General features: G+C 34.6%; 1 long non-coding RNA gene across 1 annotated transcript in view; it reads right to left on the bottom strand.

The window, feature by feature from the left end:
• LOC140434367 (uncharacterized) overlaps positions 1-22,020 on the bottom strand; it is a 1,119,986-nt gene that overhangs the window by 328,026 nt on the left and 769,940 nt on the right. The gene's annotated exons all lie outside the window — the stretch shown is intronic.

Here is a 22,020-nt window from a genome sequence, read left to right as displayed (position 1 = left end):
ATGAAATAATTAAAGAAGGACTAAAATGCGAGTTAAAAAAATGGAACAAGAACTTAATAGAGTAGGCTATTAAAAACAATTAAGGGATAAAACGTCTAACACTAGATGTCCAACAAATCATCAAAATTAAAGACGTCAATAATAGGGAAGAGAAAAAAAAAATAACAAAGACAGTCGAAGACGTTTACAAAACCTTATAAAAACAAGCCTGGTCTTGATAAGCAGGGTAGGGCAGTAGCAATTCCTATACTAACAGAGCTATATAATAGATGTCTCCATAATAGCAAAATACCTAAAGACTGGAACGAGTCTAGTAATACTCTTACAAAAAAGGGACAAATGTAACCTTAAAAATTATAAACCTATACCGTTGCTCAATCAAGTATACAAAATGTTTATTAGGATTATTATTAACAATCGGTTGACTTACAAAATGGATAATTACCAACCGGTTGAACAGGCTGGCTTTGGCAAAGTATATCAGAATAACTGCTGACGATGAGAATACCATCCCCATTAAGAGAGGAGTTAGACAATGCGACATAATATCTCCGAAGATTTTTAATCTAGCCCTAGAAGACGTCTTTAAAACTACAAATTGGTCAACATATGACATCAACTTTAATGGCAAAAAGTTAAACCACCTAATATTCGCTGACGACTCGTGATTATAGCACATTCAAGGAATTAAAAATTATGATTAGCAACTCGTAGACAACTCTCAAACAATGACAAACACAGACGACCCCAGACGTATTACTACAAATGGCAGTGAGATGGATTAAATCTAGGAACATATCCACCCAGGCCAAATTCTAAAACTTGACAAAGAGAAGCAAAGTGCGAAAATCCCTAGAAGAGCAAGACTGATATGGGCAAAATTTGTAAAATTCACTTGGATACTTAAAAACCGCAAAATACCTCAATACCTACTTAAAAAGCAAAGTGTTCAACAAGTGCGTCCTTCCTATCATGCCATAAGTAATGCAAACCTGGACTCTAACCAAGGTACTCGTAAATATGAATAAACTAGCCATAGCAGAAAGAGCAATGGAAAGAGCAGGTAAAGTTAGGTATACGACTGTCAGATAAAAGGGAAGCGACTGGGAAAACAAAAGTCTAGGATATCACAACAAAAATTGTCAAACTCAAATGGAACCTCGCAGGTCAGACTGCTAGACAAAAAGACCAAAGTTGGATCGCTATAATACAACACTGAAGATATTACAAAGGTAGACGACCAAGAGAAAGGCCACAGATGAGATGGGTAGACGACATAAAGTCTTATGTTGCCCAGGATAGAGATCGAAGGAAGGAGTTGGGACAGGTATTTGTCCAATAGAATGATCAAATGCTATATTTGGTCAGTGTTTTTACATGGCACCGACATCTGGACTCTGAAGGCTGATCCGGTCAATCGCCCAGAGACATTTGAGATATAATTAAATATAAGAATGCTCCAAATATCCTGGGCAACGATGCAGACGAAGGAAGCTGTGTTAAATAAAGCAAATGCCGTTGGTGAGTTACTAAAAACTATTAAAATAAGAAAAAATTATTTCGTATCTAGGGCATGTTCTTAGAGGAGACCGGTACAGAATCCTTCAGCTTATAAAAGAGAAGTAAAATCGAGGACCGCAGAGGAATTAGACGGGAATACACAGTGCCAAACAACTATTCCGATTAGTTGAACACCGTGGACAACTCGCCACTGTAATTGCCAACGATATTGAGACCTAATATGGCACCGAAAGAACAAGGCGTTTCTTCTCCAGGCATTATTCCTTCTATCTGACAGTTATATGTTGATTATTTGTCTTTTCATTGCTCTTTTGCTCTTTGTGCCTTCTCATGTTATCGATAATAGCTCTTGTGTATGTCAAAGTTTGTCATGTCATAGATTAAAAACGCAAAAATATACAATACGCTCAAGAAGATTAATAACAACAGAACGACTTTAAAAGATGGGATAATAGCAGAAGCCGTAAAGCTTGAAAGACTAACTTAAAATATGAAAACTATTTAACGTATACTATAAGCCGTACAGAGGGTTGTGGAACGTCAGATGTTGGCTGTCTCTCTGAGAGACCGAATCCCAAATGAAGAAGTACGTTGTAGAACAAAAACAACAGATGCCATCGAAAAAATCGCGTCACTAAAATGGAATTGGGCAGGACACGTCGCCAGATTATCAGACAACCGATGGACAAAACACATTGTCGAGTGGAACCCAAGACAAGAAGCACTACGGAGCAGAGGAGGCCCACCAACCACATAGACTCACGACCTGAAGCGTGTTAGCAGTAACTGGATGCAAGTCACACAAGACAGAGATAGATGGAAAGAGCTGAGGGAGACCTATGTCCAGCAGTGGACGCATACAGGGTGATGCTAATGATACGTGTACAATCATAAGATCCAAATAATGGGATAATGTAGTTATAATAGTAAACATATTTCTGTAAATTACTTCTGGTAATTGCAACACTTTTTATTAAAATTGCTTTAAGCTATTTGTTTCTTTTTAAAATGACATAAAATGAGCATCATCAAAAATATTGGAAAAGGTTGACCATGCGTTGTTTGGAGATTCATTACCTCTAGTGTGCTAAAGTCTTTTTCAAGAAATCTTTTATATCATCATCATCATCATCAGTGACATTACAGCTCGTTATGAGCCAAAGCCTTCTTCAGAACAATCTTCCATTCGCCCCTGTCTCTGGCAAATCTTCTCCATGCTTTACTCCGATGGATTTTAGATCACCCTCTATGTTATCTTGATACCTAAGTTTTGGTCTTCCTCTTGCTCGTCTTCCCACTGGTCCTCTTCGGTCGAAAATTTTTCTGATCGTTGCATCTTCATCTCGCCTAATTACATGCCCTATCCATCGAAGGCGTGCTAATTTAATACATTTTACAACGTCAGGTGACCCAAAACTTCTATATAACTCAAAGTTGTAGCGCCTACGCCACAAACCCTGTTCTTGGATTCCTCCATATATTTTCCTTAGAATTTTTCTCTCGAAACGTTTAAGCAATTCTTGGTCGTTCTGTGTAAGTGACCCCGTTTCAGACCCGTATGTTAACACTGTCCTTATTAGTGTTTTATATATGGTAACTTTAATTTTTCTAATTTTTCTGGGTAGTTTTGGGGCCATATGTTTCCTCAATCCATAAGATCACTTAATGGCAAGCACTATTTTTCTTTTAATTTCTTCGCTGACATTGTTGTCTTTGGTCAGCAGCGAGCCCAGGTAGACGAAGGTGTCCACACCTTCCAGTTCCAGATCATCAATTAATAGTCTAGGTATATGGTTGCCTGATCTAGTACAATACATATACTTTTTTTTTCTGTGCGTTTATTTTTAATCCCATTCTAAATGCAGACGCCCTTAGTGATCGAAATGCTTCGATAGAGATTCTGTGAACCTAGCAATAATGTCTATGTCATCTGCATATCCAACCACTTGTACAGATTTATTAAAGATGGTGCCATTCGTATTAATATGGCACTCTCGAATTACTTTTTTTTAGTGCAAGGTTAAAGAGACACGACAGTCCATCTCCCTGTCTCAGTCCTTGTTTACAATGGAAGGGTCTGGAAAAGTCGTTTTGGATTCTGACTACACTCTCTACGCCTGTGAGTGTAAGTTCCGTTAGTTGAACAAGATGAAGCGGCATTTGAAATTCTACCATAGCCTGTAGAAGTTTTTGTCTGTTGACTGAGTCGTGTGTGGCTTTGAAATCCACGAATATGTGGTGGGTGTCAACTCCGAACTCAAGCGTTTTCTCAAGAATTTGCCTGACTGTGAAGATTTGATCCGTTGTTGATTTATTGGGTCGGAAACCGCACTGGTAGTTCCCAACTATTTGTTCAGCATAGGGGATCAATCTTCTGTACAATACGTTGGACAATACTTTATATGCCACGTTAAGTAGGGTGATGCCCCTATAATTACCACACACCATCATATCTTTTATATAAGTTACGGTAACCTACTTTTTTAAAAGTATATTTTTGTAACATAATCTCCAATCAAAGTTATCTACAGTTTGGTAATTATTTAAAAATTTAAACAATAGTGCGGGGTGATTACCACACTCTGGTAAAGTGACTAGGTGGACAACTGTTGTAAGTAAGGTGGACATGCATTAGTGACTTAAGTTTAGTCAACCATCACATGATGTAGTGCTGTCAAGTTTGACTGAATTTGAACAGTTTGCCCATTGAACAAAACTCATCGTATAATCCGTATTAGTAAATTAGATAATAATTACAGTAGCAACAATGTCAAGCTATTGTCACAATGCTTATTATTCTTTTTCCTCTTCAAATGCAGTTCTGCTTGTTCATTGGCGGATTAATGCCTCTATGGAAGGTTGTCACTCCATCTTTTGCGTGGTCGTCTGATACTCCTTTTCATCATCATCATCATTTGGCTCTACAACTCTATGTGAGTCTTGGCCGCGTTTACTATTTGCCTCCATTGTTGTCGGTCCTGAGCAGCTATTTCCCATTGCTGTATTCCCATTTTGCGTAGATCACTGGTTACTGCGTCCTTCCATCTCTTTCTGGGGCGACTAACTCACCTTCTGCCATCAGGCCTTTCCCAGAATGTGGCGTTCAGGAGTCTTTCGTCACTCGATCTTAGTATGTGGCGCGTCCATCTTATTCGGTTTGCTTTAATGTAGCGTACTATGTTTTCATCTCCATATACTGTCTGGAGTTCATCATTATGTCTTCTTCTCCATTCTCCTGTTGTCTTTTCTCTGCAAGGCCCATAGATAGTCCGCAGTATCTTTCTTTCCAGTACCAGTAATTTTGTCATTTCCCGCTGGTTCAGAGTCCGTCTCGCTTCTATACGTTATTGTGGGACGAATTATTGTCTTGTACACTCTTATTTTTGCTGGTGTTAAGAGTATTTTTGAATTAAGTACGGTCATTAATGAGTAATATGCCCTGTTTCCTGCAATGATCCTGGCTGCCACGTCCTTTTCATATTTATTTTCAGATGCTATGATCGCTCCTAGGTACTTGAATTCTTTGACTACTTCAAAGTTGTATTAATTGATTGTTACGTTTTGTCTAACCCTTGGTCTTGGGTTCTTCGTAACCACCATGTACTTGGTCTTACAACATTATTTCATAAACCTGCATCACGCATTTCGTGACGTCAAACTAGAAACAAAATTTTGAAATCCGCCATTACTGAAAACATTTAATTGTCTGCGGTACGTTTTTGTATTAAGGCATAGTCAAACTAGTTTTTGCATTAGCAAAATTGTTGAAGTATTATTATTTTTCTTTTAACAGCCGTTTTTAACACTTTATATTCAATTCAGTATGAAATTTAATTAAAATAGTAAATGTTTTTAAGATTCTTTTTTTTCGGGTATACGTATTTCGAAGGTTCTTGAAGTTTTGAACATATTGAGATTACTGATTTTGGAATTTAAACTAAAACAAAATTATTAAAATTAGGTGTTTTGCAGAATAAAAATACAATAATCTAATAAACATATATAGACAATACTCACAGTGCAGTAAAAATTAATTAAACCAAAATATAACACCCAAACCATGCACTTTCATATGCACACTAATAATGTCGATCGTGCAGTGCAGCGTTGCCGGTTTAGTAAGTCTGTTTGAGATTTTATTGACAAATATGTGATAAATCCCGATATAAATATTTGTTGTTAAAAATAACTAAACGACATGTCACTCCATTTTGTTTATTTTCATTTAAAATCTTTTTATTTATGTGTTTACTTTCAGAATGTTTTTTTGTTACAATTAGGAATTGATTTCCACTAAGAAGTATTACATACATTCAGAAAAAACCTACTAGAATATATAAGTTTTAAACTCTCGTTTATTTCTTTAGTCAAAAACGTGAAAACAATTTGTTTACAAACACATAAACCAAGCCAGAAAACTGACAGTAACTCCATTAGATTTTGTACAATTTCATATTTCCCGAGGCCTTTATTCAGATCCATATAGAAAGATTTACGTTCCTATTATGACAATGGACTCTCGCAAAGATAAAGCAATATGGCCGTTTCGGTGACAATACACTGTGGCCTGACATCGTTATCATTAATCTGATTCACAGTGGGCTAAGGGCCAAGGGATGAAAGGCCTATTCATTGGCGCAACCAACAGACAGTTGCAGAAGGTAAAGGAATGTTTTAAATTGAAGAGGTGGATTCCAAAAGGTCTTAAGTCAAAAAAGTAAATTTTTCAGGAACGAATTTTTTGTTTTTTTTTTTTCAAAACGAGCTTAAGTCAGTGACTTAAGTCACTAATAACTATCTAAGTACATAATTAAAAATTATTTTTATTTATCAAAATCAATTACTTATTTACATTTTTGTCAAAATTTGAAAAGTAAAGTTGAAAAATCTTTCAAATAAAAGGCTCTAGTTCATCATACACTACAGTATTATTATCGTTGGAACCATTTTGCACATTTGTTAAGTGCAGTATTATAAGTCTTTTGAACTTACAGATAATGAAAGAAAAATGAGAAAGTTGTTCACATCTTTTTTCTTCTTTTCCCTTACATGATTCACTAATGGCATAGACTTCACTGTACTGTACACTCCCAGCAAATTGCATCCTTTTTTATAACTTTAAAAGTACTAGAATCACCACAGTAGGTATTTTTAGCTTCAATGCCTTTATTACTTTTATTTGAAAATGAAAAAACTCGTTGCTCACTCATCAAAAAAGGGAGCTTTTTCAATAAAACTCGTTTTGCATCATCAATGAAATCAAAAAGTTCCCAGTCTTTTCCTAAAACTTTAACTGTAGCTGAAGATGCAAACACTTTGTAGTACTTTTCTGGTTTAACTATTGTTTCCTTTTTTTTTAAATATTTTTTCAAAACGTCCAAATACTCTATCAGGAGGCATATGGATATATACAGGGTGGCGCACCGAAAACGAAACAGATGCATTTACTGGCAGATGATTCCTTTTTAAAAAAAACGCTTGTACCCGTCGATTTTGTTATCGAGGGGGAAACAAAATTGGCATAAAATCACATTAACATTTGCAGCCCCTAAGCGGGGGTGGCACCATCCCTAAAATCTTAAATGGAAAGGGGGGTCGAATGATCTATCATTTAAAAGGTCTTTCAACTCCCTTTACAATGATGTAAAATTCATGTACTTCAATTCAGTAGTTTTGGAGATTTATTGATTTAAAGTTTAAATACATCATCGTAAGAGGAGATCAACACATAGCAGCAAAGTTGTTAAAAAATAAAGAATGAACTGACCTGTCAGCCGAGTAAATGTTGAAAATGACCACCATTACTTTCCATGCAATAATAAAGATTTTGCTGAAAACGTTGCCGGACATTTTGCAATATTTGAGGAGTAATTTGATGGCACTCATTCACAATTCTTTGTCGTAAATCTTCTAAGGATGTTGGCTGAGTAGCATAGATTTTGCTTTTTAAGTAACCCCACAAAAAGAAATCCAAAGGTGATAAATCTGGCGATCTTGGGGGCCATTCAACGGCACCTCTTCTACCAATCCATTGACCTGGAAAGGTCTGATCTAAATAATGCCGAACTCTTAATGCGTAATGTGGTGGGGCACCATCCTGTTGGAACATCAACATATTCTCAACGTATCAACCATCATTCTGATTTTCAATTATATCTGTTAGCGCAGGATCTATGGCATTTTGCAGTAATTCCAAATACATTTCACCAGTCAAATTTCCAGGTAAGAAAAAAGGACCAACCAAATGATCGCCAAAAATGCCAGCCCAAACATTTAATTTTTGTGGCTGCTGTGTGTGTACCTCATGGTAAATTCTGGGATTAGAGTCCGACCAATATCGACAATTATGACGATTTACTTCGCCATTTAAAAAAAAGGAACATTCGTCGGAAAAGCAAATGTTAAATTGTTCATCGTTTGTAATTCGTTCACTCATAACTTCACAAAATTCTAATCGCTTATCAAAATCGTCTTCATTAAGTTCTTGTACAAGGTGAATTTTATACGGATGAAAATTATGGGCCTTTAGAATCCGTTGGATAGTACGTCGACAAACACCACACGAAGTTTGCAATTTGCGGGTACTTAATGTAGGATCTACAATAACTTGCCCTAAAACCCCCACTTCTATTGCTTCGTTCCTTATAGGATTTTCAATATTACGTTTTTTATTGGCGACTGATCCAATTTCCCGAAATTTAGCTACAAGTTCTAGAACATATTTTCGGTGCACATTATTGTTCTCATGTCGCTCATTAAAAATTTGTGCTGTTCTATTAGCGCACTGATTATTTCCGAAAAATATTTCAATAATTTCAACCCTTTCTGCCGTGGAATATACCATGGTTAATTTATGTATAAAGCAATAAATGATATTTTAACAACAAAGATTGGTCAAATCAATCGCAAACTAATGTACTATTTCCTATTTAAAATAAGTACGTGGCATTCTCTACTTATCTTTCTTCAAGAAACAACTTTTATTGTCACAAAGGACACTTCAATTGCTATTTTTATTATTAATAAACCATGGGCGTAGTAAATAAAAGCATTTCCTTATCAAGAAAATGCTTTTACTAAAATTTCTTCTGAAAGAAGTACAAACTAATTTGATGTACCTATTAAAGTCTACTTTAAACTTTAAATCAATAAATCTCCAAAACTACTGAATTGAATACATGAATTTTACATCATTATAAAGGGAGTTGAAAGACCTTTCAGATAATGGATCATTCGACCCCCCTTTTCATTTAAGATTTTAGGGATGATGCCACCCCCGCTTAAGGGGCTGCAAATGTTAAAGTGATTTTATGCCAATTTTGTGTCCCCCTCGAAAACAAAATCGACGGGTCCGAGCGTTTTTTCAAAAAAGGAATCATCTGCCAGTAAATGCCTCTGTTTCGTTTTCGGTGCGCCACACTGTATATATATATATATATATATATATATATATATATATATATTTATATATATATATATATATATATATATATATATATATATATATATATATATAAAATAAAAATATACAAAACAGTTTGATTTTTATTTTGTCCACTGCAAGCATCAGAAAACAGTTGAAGTGTCAATGATTTCACTGGAACATTTTTAAATTTATCTTCCAAAATCCCCAAAAAGTTATACAGAGCTGAAACTACTTCATTGGAGCCTTGCCCACTCTGGTTTTCAGTCCATGTATACACAAAAGTATTAGTAGAATCTTGTGTAACTTCCAATAATACAAAAGTAAGGCTATAAACCCAATTTTGTCAAGAATAAAATACCTTATCAACTCTTAGTTTTGGAAGAGGCTTTTTTTGTTCCATGTCAAAAGATACCTTAACTACATTAGCTTCTGTTCTTTTAAGCAGTTTCTTAGCTCGTTACTTTTGCAATGTGTACTTAGTAATAAGGGAAGCTTATTCTTGAAGGACTTTGCATAAATTTATTTCTCTTTTTGTTAAATCACAAAATGAACAAACGTCGGTCTTTGGACTGCCAAAATTTAGATTGAATTTCGTCTGGAAGATCTTGAAGAACTTTGTGTAAGATTAAAGTGACTTCTTCTGTTCTTTTTGAGTCTGTTTCCAAATAGGCAAGATTTTTTAATAGATAACTCAGGGCTAAGGTTACCGAGGATGCTTTTACCCCGACCATAATGACTTTCACAGCACTTTAATGATTTTATGAAATCAATCATTGTCCTGACTGACTACTTGACAAAAAAAAATAATTATAGAGGTCATTTTTGGTAAAGAAATTTTTTTTGTTTGTTAAATTTAGGAAAATGTATTTTGCTTATCAGAACATCAAAACGAGATTATAATCTAGTATAACATCAATAATTGGAAAAACATAAAAAAAAAAAACAAATCACCTACACATATTGTGTGACAGTGGTATTGTAACGTTCCGTCACTTAATGAACCAAGACCTTTTCTAATTATAATTTATATATATATATATATATATATATATATATATATATATATATATATATATATATATATATACAAAATAATAGTGACTGCTTTAGACTTTTACTTTAAAGTGAGAGTTAAAGTAAAAAGATGGCGGTGCTAGTTATGTGATTTTTTTTTAAGAACACCGGTAAGTTATTAAGGAAATCGGTTTTAGTTATAAGAAATACCTTTCAAAGAAGAATCGTTTGATATTTTATTGGGATTTATTCCATAAATAGCCCGGTAAGATTCTTCTGACATACTAATATGCCCCCATTGTGTAATATTCATTATTAAATCTCAAAAATAATTCATAGTGTCATATTTCCGACCTGTCATTGAGAAATATCTTGCATATTTTACATATACTGAGAACATATTTTTTCTCCAAGTATTTTACATATATAATTGATTCCGAAAAAATATTTATTAGGCCTAAACTCTCCAAGGTCATGATAATTTTCGACAAAGTTTTAACAGATACGGTTTTTATGCCTTGTGAACTTTTTGTGAAAACTTTTATATTTCTACAAGTGTAAAAACCTTGGTTTTTATTGTTTCTTTATCTCGTGTCTTCTCTCTACAACTAATAGGAGATAAATATTTTTTAGCCATCCACCACATAACTTAAACCTTGGAAACCTCCCTCTCAGAAGTCACCCGGATTGGGGTATTTATTTAAGTTGGAGCTGGATTTCTTTTTTGTTCTTTCTGTTACCAAGGATTCGGTTTATGTTTTAAGGATTAAAGTTAAGTTTTTTGAAGTTTTTTTCCTCTAAACCAAAATAAATTTCCCCTTTATTGGGCTTTTCAACGTCTAGTTAGCTTGTGTTCTTCTGAACTATATTAGTCCATTATTCTTGGTCATTCCTTCTTTTGTTAGCTGTTGTTTCCGTTTGTTACTAGTGAATTTCTTTTTCTTGGCATCCGTCTTACGTTTTCCAACTCTTCCTCTCTCCCTTACCCCCTCTCTCTTTTTCTCCCCTCTCTCTGTTTTTCACACTCTCTCATTTCCTTTCCTTCCCCCTCTCTCCCAGTACCCACCTCTTACTTTCTCTCTCTCTCAATTTTCTGTATTAACTGGGTCGATCAGATATCTTCATTGAATTATGTTTAATTCGTCTTCCTAATCCTCCTTCCGCTGCATTTACACGTCCCAAGATTTTTGTAGAATTTTCCTCTCATAGAAGTTCATCTTTATTTTTTTCTTTTGGTCTTATGTTTTACATGTTTATCTTTCACAGATTAAAAATGTTGATATTAGAATAAAAGATTTTAAATCATTTTAAAATAACAATAAGAATAAAATCTGAAATATTATCAAGGAAATTGCGGGAATATCTCGAAAAAAACAACATGAAAAGATGACCATGAAATGAATAACGAATTGTGAAAAATGGTGAAAATATGTATATAAAGTGAAAAGTTTGACGAAATAAACAAAATTATTGACACCAGACATGAAACAATGAAAAACATGGATTTCAGGAAATGAGAATACTAATGTGACGTTTGAAATGAGATACTATCTTGACCAAAAAAGAAGAAATTACCAGATTAACATTAATAAAAATTAGTCATTATTAATATGCCTTATTCATTTATAAAAACGTCTAAACCCAACAAGGAATGAAATGTATCCTAAATAGAATATAGAACCAAGGAAAAAGTTGATAGTCGCTCATTTTACTAATAAGATATAATATGTATATATTTTGTTCAACATTATATCAACCGATCTGCAACATCTAGTAACAATATAGATTAAGTCTGTACAAATTTATTTATTCAACTATGAGAGTTTATTTGTGCCAAATATTTATTTTAATGGATGCTGGTTTTTATATTTTATGTCGAAATAAGTTAAAATGCAAATTTATCAATTATTTGAATAGTGTTTATGCTCCTACGGCGAATGCCGACGAAGAAGAAGTGGAATTATTTTACCGAGATATCGAAGAGGCACTTAGAATAACGAAAACAAGAGAAATCACGATAGTCCTAGGTGATCTCAATGTAAAGATTGGAAAGGGACAAAGCGGAAAGTGTATAGGAAACGATAGGAAATCGAAACGAGAGAGGAGACCGTCTGTTACAATTCTGTCAAGAGCAGAACTTGAATATTACAAAGACATTTTTCAAGTTACCAAACAGACGATTGTATACATGGCGTTCGCCCGCAGATACATCGGAGAAAGTAGTCAGGAACCAGATAGACTACATAATGATAGATGAAAGATACCGTAATGCTGTTAAAGCCGTGAAAGCATATCCTGGATCAGACGTGGCCTCATATCACAATCCACTTTATCGCCAAGATTACACTCACCCTTAAAAATATTAAAAGACACCAAAGAATCCCTACAATTGACACAAGAAAACTTAAAGAACCTAAAATAAAAGAATGCCTCCAACATGAACTGCAGCAAATTGAACACAAACACCAATGATATTGACGAGTACAGGGATCGACTAAAACATTGTCTACTGGAACACTGTAAAGAACTACTAAAGACTTCCGCAAGGAGAAAAGAAGAATGGATGAATGACGAGATACTCAATATGATGGAACAACGGAGACAATTTAAAAACAAAGACAACAATAAATACAGAGAGATAAACCACGAGATCAGGAAGATGATAAAGTAGGGAAAAGAAAAATACTTTGAAGAGAAATGCAAAGAGATCGAAGACCTTCAAAATAAATATGATCTGTTTAACTTACACAAGAAAGTCAAAGAACTGGCAGGACTAAGAAAACAAAATCCAACTCGTGCAATTCTGAATAGACACGGGACTACTATAACACATACGCACGAGAAAGTACAAAGATGGGCAGAATATATCGACGAATTGTTCGAAGATGAAAGAGGAGATCTGGAGCACATATAACTTACGTCAGAAGAAATATTACACGCATTATAAACAATGAAGAGTGGGAAAAGCGCTGGACCTGACATGCTTCCTACAGAAATCCTAAAAATTCTAGATGAGAAGCACATTGATGTTTTAGTGACACTCTTGAACCAAATTTATAGTTTAGGCGTATTACCCAAAGAGTGATTAACATCGATTTTTATTTGTCTTCCCAAAAAGAAAAACGCAAGAGAATGCAGCGATTACCGCACCATTAGCTTGATGTCTCATGTGCTAAAGTTACTACTAAAAGTCATCCATAACCGAAACTGGACATAGACGTTAATGATACACAATTTGGTTTTCACAAAAGCCTAGGAACGCGAGAAGCTCTTTTTTCACTTAATATACTGATACAAAGATGCCTGGACGTCAATCAAGATATACACGTATGTTTTATTGACTATAATAAATCATTCGACATAAACAATTAATGAATGTCCTGAAATCAAAGAAGATTGACTGCAACGACCTCAGGATCATATCAAATTTATACTATAAACAGCGAGCAAAAGTACGTGTTAACGAACAGCTGTCAGAAGAAATTAAAATAAGATATGGAGTTAGACAGGGATGCGTATTGTTGCCAATCCTTTTTAATGTCTACTCCGAAGACATCCTGAAAAACGCTCTTGAGGGTGAAACAGCTGGAATAAAGGTAAATGGAGTTCCCATTAACAACATTAGATATGCGGACGACACTGTGATTTTAGCCGAAAATATTAAAGATCTTCAGAGACTGGTGACCAGAATAACGGAGTATGGAAAAGAGTGTGGTCTAACAATGAATGTCAAGAAGACGAAATTTATGAGAATATCGAAAACTCAAAGAAATAACGAGAATCTTCTAATAAACGGAACCAACGTCGAACAAGTGGACAAATACGCATATCTAGGAACAATGATTAACTCCACAAATGATTACATTCAGGAGATCAAAATCAGAATAGAAAAGGCTAGAGCAAATTTCAACAAAATGAGAAGAGTGCTATGTACAAGGGATTTAAAAATGGAACTAAGAGTCAGGTTGGCGAGGTGGTATGTTTTTGACTTTATTTTATGGAATGGAATCTTGGATCTTGAATGCGATATCAATGAAAAAACTGGAATCATTCGAGCTGTGGGTGTATAGAAGAATTCTGAAAATATCGTGGACAGAACACGTCACAAACAAAGAGGTTATAAGAATGATGAATAAAGAAATAGAAATTTAAATATAATTAAAACAAGAAAATTGGAATATCTCGGACATATTACACGTGGAAAGAAATACACCTTGCTCCAACTGATTATGCAGGGAAAGATCCAAGGAAAGAGAAGCATAGGGAGGCGTAGAATGTCATGGCTGTGCAACATGAGAGAGTGGTACGGATGTACCTACATCAAAAATGAACTTTTGAGAGCAGCCGTCTCAAAAGTCCGAATAGCTATGATGATTGCCGACCTCCGCCGCGGAGATGGCACTTGAAAAAGAATAGTGTGTGTGTGTATATGTGAAGTTTATTTTGACGTTACCTTTGAGTGTATGTGTATTCTAGCATATACATAACATCAAGGAATATCTTATTGAACACTTTGTGCATTTTTTTTATAATTTATTTAGTTTTTTCTACACCTTTTTTCAGTTGATTAGATTTAGACTTTTTATGTGTACAAGTATATTGACAAAAGTTGTATTCAAAACTTTCGTACTTTTGTAGGTAAAAAAACAAACGCTTTCGATTTCTCCTCTTGGATTATGTGATGTCGCCGCTAATGGGTAGCTCCAGGGGTCCTACATCCCTCGAAATATCCCGCGATTCTCTTGAATAAACAAACCAGTCGCCGTTGTAGTCGTCGTCGGAAACGGAAAAGAAGCCATAGCCAATGAAAAGACAACCGGATGTCAAAGAGGTCATTCCACTGGAAGATATTTATATGTTTTCGCTGGTTCCGAATCTAGAAAGGGTGATTTTTTTCCCAGATATACTACGGTGGGGGTGGGTTTATTTATTCATACTCTTGTGATCTTTTCTAAATTTGGCGTGGCCGCTGGACCGAAAAGGAAAATGGGGCCTCGCATATACAACTGACGCTTTTATGTCTTTTCAACATCCATTTTTCTCACGGAATTATGGGTGTAGGGATGCCATTGTTCGAAATCTATTGATAGGAAAATTATCGATATAAATTTTGCATTGTTTGTTTTGACCGCTTTTTCGATAGTGAGCGATTAATCCAACAAAAGGAAAATATCAACAAAACAGTTAAAACGCGCAATCGTGGATTAATCGATAGAAAAAACTACGCTTTTGGCGGTATAAACATATAATGGACATTTATTCTACTAATAATAAAGCCAAAAATAGTACTCGCCCTTTTGGTCAATAGTTCTTTATAACTGGTTTGTTAGTTTTACAATTTAATAATAATGAATAAAGTTCTTACTGTCCAACTCTAATATGCTTTTAGATACGCGTAAAAAAATTTGGTATATATTGGTAGATAATAGATATGGTAATAAGCAAATAATTTGATAAATGTATATACCAAGTATATCCCAATGAAAGTTGTTTCAACAAAAATACAAAAAACTGTAGATTTTTATATCGAGAGGAACCCATTTTTATGCAAAAATAATTCTTCCAACTTCTAGGTTGCAACCCCCTACAAATTTGGAAAGGTTTGTCATTATTTACATAGCCGTTTTACATTAAATAATAGGGGAGAGGACAAAATGCACCCTTGACGCACTCCTCGTTCTATGTTGATGTACTTGGTATTTCCGTTCTCTGTTCGAACGCATCCTGGGTGGTTCCAGTATGTATTACTTATGATAGCTATGTCGTGTCCTAACCAATAGCTATGACCTAACCAATGAATGGCAATTGCTAAGAGTAGATATCAATGAAAACAAATGGAAGAGGCAACATTATTTATCAGGTGTCCTCTAGAAAATCGTGTACAAGTTGCAAATATTAACAATAATATTAAGAAATGTAATACAAACCCTAATGTCTAGAGGTTGTAAAATCAGGACCCCCGCATACTATCGATTTATCTATGACCGAACAGTTTAGTCGAATTGTGACGGTATTGCCATTTGCTACATAAATTATTTAGTTATGTAGGGTGCGCATACAGTTGATAGTTGCATAGGAGATTTCAGTGTGTCATCATCGTGTGTCGTATAAGAGAAAAGTACTTGCTTGTGCATATTATGTATATAGAAGATAATAAAAACAAGAAAAAAAATCTGTGTACATCCCAGACTAAGCGTTTATGGATGCTTAAGTTATATAACTTGAACATCCTAGTATTTTATCATCCAAAATATAATTTAAAATTAATTTAACTACATTTAAAAGGTTTTTATTCATCTGTTTAGTAGCTTCAAAGATGGAAACCTAGAAAGCAAAGTTCTTTTATGAACATTCTTAAAGGACAGTTAAAGACAACGTATTGAACGATTTTACTTTCTTAGCCTTAACTACAATCTGCAAATGGAATCTACCTACTCTGATAAGTGTCCCATCTACAATATGACGTGTTGATTCTATTTAAAGTCATCCATCTCTTGAATTCTACTTAAGAGCAAGTAACCAGTTGCTCATGATGGTATAATGTATAAATATGTACTCACCCGAGGTGTCGCAGTTGTTTGGATACATTAAATAATGTTTATTTGTAAAAACAATAAAACCGACTTTACTTGGTAACAAGACAATTACTTACCACACACACCACAACGTACACAGTGTACAATAAGCCAATTGGCAGCAGATCGAGAAAAAATGGCGCAATGAATATGAGTTTCTTAAAGCCCTCTGGTATTCCGAATTGGATATAAACCTACTTCATGACTCTCTACTTATTTTCTATATGACAGTCAGTCAGTCAATGTACATTTTGTGGGATAGGGTTAGGTTAGATTTATTTCGAAAAGGAATGAACAAATTGTACCCGTTTAGGATCGTTTGATCCTCTTCAGGCTTGCGTTGAATGTGTTGAGAAAAAGCATTCTCTTCTGGTGGAACATCTTGGAGGCTGATGAGATGGAGTCACTATTCGAAGCAGGGGGGAAAGGCTTGTCTGGATTGTGATGTTCTGTCCAGAGAGAGTGTGTGTGTTTTTTCAGCTAGATGCGACAGAGTTGGGTCTCTAGTTACTATTGTTCCTGTGTCATTTTCGAGCTTGTACTCGACCCCGAGACTAGTGTATTGCACTGTAATTTTGTGGTCGAGCGTGCTCGCCAATGGAGGCCCTCAGCTTTCGAGAGTCGACTTCTCGCATTTTGCCCAGTGTGAATGTGTGTGTGTGTGTGTTTAACCCAACAGTGATGGATGCTACAATTTCGATGTTACTTGGCTCCGTCAGATCACCTAGATTTTCCCCGTCCGACCATGTGTTATGTAACGGGGGCTGCAGTCGGCCGGGGGTCCCGGTGATGAGGATGCTTCGGTAGCAGAAAGAGGCCCCTTTCACTATTGGATTAGTGTGAGTGTGATTTGTGTGAATATGTTTAAGTGTTCAATGTGTGCGAGTCTGAGTCGGCAGAGGCTAAAACCGTATTCTCTAGTAACCATTGTTCCTGCAAGCCGTTTTTGTGATTGCGACCAACTTCAGAACTAGTGTATTGCATTATAATTCTGTTATTGGTCGATTTCGCTAACGGCCAGGCCTCGTCGGAGTTCGATAGGCGGTTCCAGCAGTTGCCGGCTCAGTTGAGAAAATAGTTGAGGCTATTTTCTCAGGGACGGATAGGTATTGTTGAGTAGTGAGATTGGGAAACCGCAAAAAACCAATCTCCCCCTGTCCGGGGTATGGAAAAAGAATTAGAAGTTAAAGGTGGGTTCTGTAAGCTATTGGAGTAGCTTCGACGATGTCAGTGTATTCCTCCGGAAGATCGTCAATTTATGCCTGCATTAGAATGGACGGGACATGAAGTTTTTTGTTTTTGGGCTTCCGGGATTTTACGTGACCACGGAAAGAACGGGAACTTTTTAGGGTGTCTTGGGTGTTGGCCGTTTATGGTTCTGAGAGTAAAGTTCCTGTTGAGAGATTTTATTCTCTCGATAATTGGAGTAACATTTGCTGTATTATGGATTTGTATGAAGTCTTAGTTTTTTTTTTATATTGGGGAGAGGGGGCTCTTCGGTTACATGCGCCCTGGCCTGTTGAATAGATCTCATGCATGTAGGTGGCGCTGGCGTCAGGGTTTGATATTAAAACATAACCTTACTTGATTTTGTCATTTATTTGCATTGTTTGGTACACGTTTTCTAGTTGTTTTGCAAGTTTTAATAAGTTATTTAGGACATTTTAATTGTTTGGACACTTACAAAATAAAATGTGTAATACTTTCAAATGCAAGCAAGTATATGTTATAAAACACACTTGTTTAAAATTCCTTTTAGCCAAAAATATTTCTGTATCTTATCGTTCTAATTTTCTTTAGAACATGTATATAAAGAATAGCACCGAGAACCACTCATTCTAAACTATCTTTCTTTTTTTACAATTTTCTGTTATTTACAGATTCAATCACCATACTTTTTATATTTAAATTATTCATTTTATTAAATGTCATTTGGCAACATTTTTTGGCAATACTCCAGTCGGGAAGATACTTCAAAGTGACACTTTCATTGGAGTGTGTAAGAATTTCATCGATCAAGTCTTCCAGTCTGTTAATAATAAACATAAAAATTACTTGACATAACAATATATGTCAACAATTCTTGAGACCAAGTCCAAGTCATCAAGTCCAAATTGTTGAGACTGTCTACAAGACAAGCAAAAGCAGTTAAATCAGTAATTACAATATAAAAAAAAAGAAACCAAACATTAACATAAATAACAATATTATAATTTCTCAATTAAAACCACTCTTTACTTGGTCCAGATTTTGATTTTAGATCAAATTCATGAATTTGCATTTTGTTCTTCAGTTTTTTTAATGCCAGTAATTAGAAAATTGGACAACTGTTAAAACAATTCTTATGAACATATTTAATCATGACCGATAAACAATATAATATGCTCTTATAAAGCACCATTTCCTATTTTTTCTTTCCAATTTAAAAATGTACAAAGATACACACCCAAATGAATCATGCATAACTGAGTATGAATGATCAATATCATGGGCCAAGTTGACTCTGCTATTCGTTAAGTTGCAAAATATATTTCGGTTAATAAAAGAATTTAGTATCTGGTCAGCATATGACTGTGATTGGGAAATATTTGTCTTTTCTATATTAATTATTTAAAATATCGACATGTAGTGAACTCCCCTTCCACGAGACTTTTTTCATGTTCTTCTTTCAGATGTCCATGACACCAATTCTTGTACTTGTTATAGTTAAACAGTTGTTATAGACATATTTAAAAAGACAGATTGAAAGTTTACCTCTTAAAGAAAAATGTTCTAAAAAGAAACACAAGGCTCCAATGTTTTTGCAGCAGAATACCCAGTGCCTGTTCAAACTCAGATTTGTTTTTTCTAGCAACCATCTTTACGTTGTAATCTGCTGATTTTTTTTACTTTGCACAGCACTTGCCCATAATGAAGTAAAATATTGTTATCCTCAGCAATTTGGGTGTACTTGATAAATAATTTCATTGCCAATATTCTAACCTTTTCTTTGTCCTTTTTAGCCATTTTCTGTTCAAAAAAACGTCTATGCTGGCTTTATTAATGATTTTTAATCCTTTAAATGTATCTGTTGGAAGTGGTTTACAAAAGCTTGACTAGGACATGGTATTGGCATTTTATGAACTTCATTCTTTGTTAGATTTAATAGAGAAGCACTCATGTTTTTTCTTGCCACAACCATAAGCTATATTCAAAAAAGGCAAAATATTAAAAGAAAAAGTATTATAGAGCAGAAACAAAATATTGTATAGGTTCACTTACCGTCTTTTAAGTTATTTCCTAGTACTCCTTGTTTTGGCACCAAGTGATGATAACTTTTTTTTAACGTTGCATATCCATTATCCAAACTGTGGCTGAAAATACACAAAAATGTATATCTGAATCTGAGGAATAATGTGAGTTTATGATTTAATACCAGACATACCAGAGCTAACAGAGATTTACATATATCTATGCTATTTGTTCCTTATGCTGTGTCTCTGATACCAAACCTCGACTTAAGCGCCCCTTGCGGATATTTCTTAACTAAAGTATGGCATGTGATCTATTGTAGTTACCCCACTGAAAGAATATTAACATATTTTGTGGAAACTGCAATTTTAGTCTTATATAACGGTGTCAGCTTTGCTTCATATCCTTTTGTTTTTGCTTTTGTCTCGTGAAGATATGACCTGTATACATTGCTCTTTTTATTATTTCAAATCCTGATACTATTTTCGTTGTTAGTATCTAAGTCTAAGGGTTCCGTATGAGTAACGTGAGCCCGCATCGATTAAAATAAGATCTTTAAAACAAAGCTATTTTTATAGTAATACATTCTTCTATATTTTCTGATCACTATATTTCCATTGATATTTCTGGATTTTCCCTGCACATTACTTTGAATTTATTTATTTTCAAATTTGAAGGCCACTATTTTTAAATTAAGTTATTTTTATTTTCATATTTCTTCGAGTTCTACATAGCGATAAACAGTAACCACCTCGTATATTTACAGCCTGCCTACGCTACTCTATGTACACCGAGACCCCTCCTTATTGCTTAATTTCTTTTCCGTAAGTTTCGCATATATACATTTAACACCTAACTCCACTTGTCGACACCCTAATCCGCTGAAATTCTCATAAATATCCACTATCCTAATGAACACGTAATCGCACTATCTTCTAATTACGCTTATGGGTAGCAGCAACTACGGGCGCAGGATTTCGCCCATGGCAAATCCAGATTTATGGACCAAAAGCCGGTACCCGCATCTGATACGGCCATGGCGCTGGGGACACCCCTCTTGTCCATTTTATTGTGATATGTGTGATTATCTCGCGCCGTTATCGAATCAACATTTAGCGGAGGATTTTGTTTTAACTCCGGATTATTGAGATTAATGTTAATTTAGTATGCGGATATGCATATGTTATACTAAAATAAAGTAAACAACTAATCTGCATAACAGCCCGATACTGAATAAACATTAATTTTTTTATCAAATATCTTGTTGAGAATAAACTATAATTATAAAATAAACTCTTTATTTGACATTTCGGTTTATCCATTCGAAGTAATGCAAATCTCGTGTTAGTAATTCAATTAAAAATTTATATAATTCCATTGCATGTGAATCACATCCCAAATGTGAAAAAAATAAAAAAAAAATATGAAAATACCTTCTTTTTCCTACTTTATTGATAGGCTCAGGCCTGTTTTACATACTTCGGTTTTTAGATGTTGTCGGACCAACTTTTCCTCGGGAGTGCTATTGCTCTTTTTCCGATTGGCGATCTGTTTTTACTGAATAGAATTTTTTGTTAAGAATATAATAAAAACAAGAACAAGGTCTTTTAAAGTTGAATCTTATTTGCCATGTGTGGTGTATTTTAACTATTTCCATAAGTTTTGAAGCAAATCGTGTAAAATAAAATAACATAAAAAACTAACCATCTAACCAAAGTGTTTTTGGTAAACCAGTGATTACTCTTACTTTAGTCGTCACAGACAAAATTTCTGCTGAACCTCTAAAAATGATACGAACAAGCTGAATTTTGCTAATAATGTCAATTTGGGGACCTCAAAAATATGCAAAAAGTTGGCTAGTCCTACCCCGAGCTACTACCTAAAACCCCCGTCGTAGAGAGGGAAAACGGAAAACAATGGTTTATAAACATTTTTTAACAAAATGTTTATAAGTAATATTTTTGTAGAATAAACCGTTCTCTCAGAAACAACGGTTAAAGCGACCGGCGATTTTGAATGTCAGTTACGCGATCGAAATCAATTTATAATTTGTATTAATTCGACGGTAAAAATTCGATATATTTTAATCAGATTGTCTTATCGACAAAAATCAAAATGGGTTTTAAATGTGGGCAGTTTTCGTATGGAATTTTTAAATTTTGCCTCAAATTAATTCAGTTTCTATAAAGCTATTAAATAAATAAACGTTGCGCGATTTTTGCCATTTTTTAAGATTCTTATGAGATCAGTAGA

The sequence above is a fragment of the Diabrotica undecimpunctata genome, chromosome 2 (genome assembly GCF_040954645.1).
Source record: "Diabrotica undecimpunctata isolate CICGRU chromosome 2, icDiaUnde3, whole genome shotgun sequence".
Taxonomy (NCBI): domain Eukaryota; kingdom Metazoa; phylum Arthropoda; class Insecta; order Coleoptera; family Chrysomelidae; genus Diabrotica; species Diabrotica undecimpunctata.
The sequence above is the reverse complement of the archived record's forward strand: the minus strand, read 5'-3'. Positions and strand labels throughout refer to the sequence as shown.